We start from the raw sequence: 3,816 nt of genomic DNA on the forward strand, positions 1-3,816 counted from the left end.
AGTGAACAGTTTTCGTCTTGTATTCTTTTTCGTAGTCAATTGATGTTCGGAACGGAGGAGTAGTGGGGCGGTAGGTTAGTGATAGCTAATGTACGCATATAAAGGGCTCCGTTTTCTATTCATGAGGGCACTTTACATGGACCATTTGTTCTATGATAGGGCTCGCTCCCAATGGGGAAAGGGAATAGGGTTCACAACGTACCCTACAGAATATAGGCTCTTTCAAGATCTTCAAATGGGATTATAAAGCATGAAATTCGTTCCATTCATCCCCAAAGACACTGAAATTTGTTTCAATATGTCCTATTGTAAAAGGAGGATGTATGATTCGTTTAGATTTTTTGTATCGTGGCAGATAATAAATTTTGCCCCCATTTTTTTTTTTTTTTTTTTTTTTTTTTTCTCTATGAAATGATTTCTGATAATTTCAATAATGCTTCCGGTCACCCCAGCGTTATAACTCCTTGAGGATTTGCCTCATCGATTATCTGAAACTAATATAAAGCAAACGCATGTATGTCTTCTGGGTAACATTTCATTATATATGAACCATTTTTATTTGTTGTAAGCTGATGAACTTCATCGATTAACATAATGAAATATAATTGGAAATTCAAATTGTAAAACATTCTAATTTAATGTGAGAGGGGTTAACCTTTAGAAAAATACACACACACGCACACACACACACATTTGTGTATGTATATATATATATATAATATTTGTGCATATGTATGTGAATACATATGTATATGTATTATACATATATATATATATATATGTATGTATATATATATATATATATATATATGGGTTCTCAGTTTAAATATATATGTATATATATGTATATATATATATATATATATATAAATATATATATATTTATATATATATATTAATAGTATATACGGGCAGGAGATTTTCTCTTATACATAATTCATTGAAAATGGTGGCTAGTTGTGCATTTATTATTTTTCAAATGTATTTCCATATGTCCTACTATGGATTTATGTTCCTTTGAAATAAGGTTTATAACTTCACTGTAGGTGGTCATTCTTGCTATATCCCGATTTCCGGTTCAAGACCCTTCTTCATTAGCTCTTTGGAATATTCTATCTGGTCAGAATAAGAATTATTCCAGTGTTATGTTTAATTATTTTAAGTAAAATAGTTAAACATAACGCTGGAATAATTCTTATCCTGACCAGATAGAATATTCATAAGAACTACTGTAGAAGGGTCTTGATCCCGAAATCGCGATATAGCAAACATGAACACCTACAGTGAAGTTATAAACCTTCATTCAAAGGAACATAAATCCATAGTGAGACACATGGAAAATGCATTTAAAAGATAATAAATGCACAATTATCCATCACTTTCAGTGAAGTATATATATGTATATATATATATATATATATATATTATATATATATATATATATATAATATGTGTGTGTGTGTGTGTGTGTATTGTACGGGAAGGGAAGCTATGCTCGTGGTATCCCGTCTTCATATCTCGTTTTATCTAGACAGTTTTTGAATTCGTGTATCGTTTTTGCACACACCACAATTTCATCTAACTTGTTCCAAACGTCTATCACCCTGTGGGGAAAGCTGTTCTTTTTCAGATCTCTTCTATAACTGTCTTTCTTGATTTTCTTTCCGTGTCCTCTTGTATCTCTACTATCCCATTTTATTAGTGTGTATTATATATATAAATATATATATATATATGTATATATATATATATATATATATATAATATATATATATATATATATATATATATTATATATATATATACACATCTCCACCAAGGATACAGGTGACGGGGAAGGTGGCTGGCTTCGTCACCCCAAAGTACCTCAAACCACTGCTGAGGAGCCCAGTTACCACATTTAAGTGAAAATCGAGGCTTCTGCCGCCTTGTAAGGATGAGTTTCTTAACCTGCTGGTGGCTACTGTTCCCCAGCTCGGCCACCCGTCTGTTGACTGTTCTTATAGACACCTCAGAAAGCAGACGTAACTTTGTTACGGGTTAGCTGGGTTCGAATCCTCGGCTCGTCCACGTTTCAATTTCCAACGGATGCCTCCACCGAGCGACTCTGTCTCGATTGCGATGGCATGGAATTAAAAGTGATTTGTGGTTGAAGAAAGATATATATATACATATACATATATATATATATATATATATATATATATATATATATATATATTCTGATGTCGTTCCCGTTCCATGTTTTTCTAACATTTGCAAAATGACTCCATTCATATTATATGGAAGTCCTTGGCTTCGGGAAAAAATACATGTATATATAATTGTTTTTAAATGATACACAAATTATTTATTTCATTATGGTGTCATAATGTTAACATGTTTTTAATTTAGAAAAATTCAATTTCATGAAATGAATATCAAACGCAAATGTAGGGTTGACCAAGTTTAGACGGAAATATGAATTGAACCAACACCGCTTCCATATAACGCAAACTGTACTAACGAATACACTGGCCTTGCTCGTTTTCATGTACGTAAATGTGTGTGTTTTTGAAGGTATGCATTTGTATGAGAAATTGATAGGATGAAAATGATTGAGGATTTGGTTTTTGTGTTTGGGTGGGACAAAATATTTCTGTATATCATGAGTATGTGCGTGTTTGGGCATGTGTTTGTGTGTGTGTGTGTGTGTCTGTGCGTGCGTGTGTGTGCGTGTGACTGACCATAATTTTATTTCACAAGCTTGACAACTATTACCATTCCTAAGCTCAATAAACATACAGTGAGAGCTGCTAGTAGTGCTGTGACAAACCATACGCCTATCACTTTGCACAAGGGTAACATTAAAAGTTTGCGGTATTATTGGAGGCTGTCACGTGCTGTAGTGTGTGTGCGTATATGCGTGCGTGCGTATGTGTGTGTGTGTGTGTGTGTGTGTGTGTGTGTGTGTGTGTGTGTGTGTGTGTGTGTGTGTGTGTGTGTGTGATCCACCTTGGTCTTTTGGATTACGTGTTGGATTCGTGATTGACAGCTATTCCCCTCCTGGAAGAGAGCTTAGAGCTTGTATGACCGATCTATGGGTAATGCTTTGACCTTACACTCACACACACACACAATTCCCCGCCCATGAGAATTGGAGTAACAACTCGAAGAGCAGCGATACTGGAATTATTTTCAGTCCTGGGCAGGATTCGAACCCGGACCGCCGTAGTGACAGTCTGGGGCTCTACCAACCGCGCCACCAAGTCGTGTGTGTGTGTGTGTGTGTGTGTATTTACGTAGTTGTATTTACCTAGTTGTATTTTACGGGACGAGAGCTATGCTCGTAGTGACCCGTTTTCGTATCTCTCCACATCCAGTTTGTTTTTAAAATCGTGTATATTTCTGGCATTCACTGTTTCTTTGTTCAGTTTGTTCCAGACATCGATCACTTTTTGTGGGAAGCAATTTCTTCTCAGGTCTCTTCTGTAACTGTCTTTCTTTAGTTTCTTTTCGTGTCCTCTTGTTTCTCTTCTGTGTGTGTGTGTGTGTGTGCGCGCGCGTGCGCTCAAACCCTCACTTTATGAATCGCGTCTAATATAAATCATTGTAGTGCACCTAGAACCCTACTGGTATTAGTGGACGGCGTTCCTACCTCGACTTCGGGAGTCCAATTTCGATCACCCGGAGTTGTTCGGCTTACCAACCCCTCGCTGCAACGGTCGACGTCAGAGGCGGAGCATATCAGTGTTGAAGTTTAGTGTTCGCGCCTAATCAGTATGATCGAGCTGATTACACTGGTTTCAGACTCCATTCACTACCACCGCCATTTAA

This window comes from Oratosquilla oratoria, chromosome 21, assembly GCF_046742065.1.
Source record: "Oratosquilla oratoria isolate Oo_2021 chromosome 21, ASM4674206v1, whole genome shotgun sequence".
Lineage (NCBI taxonomy): Eukaryota > Metazoa > Arthropoda > Malacostraca > Stomatopoda > Squillidae > Oratosquilla > Oratosquilla oratoria.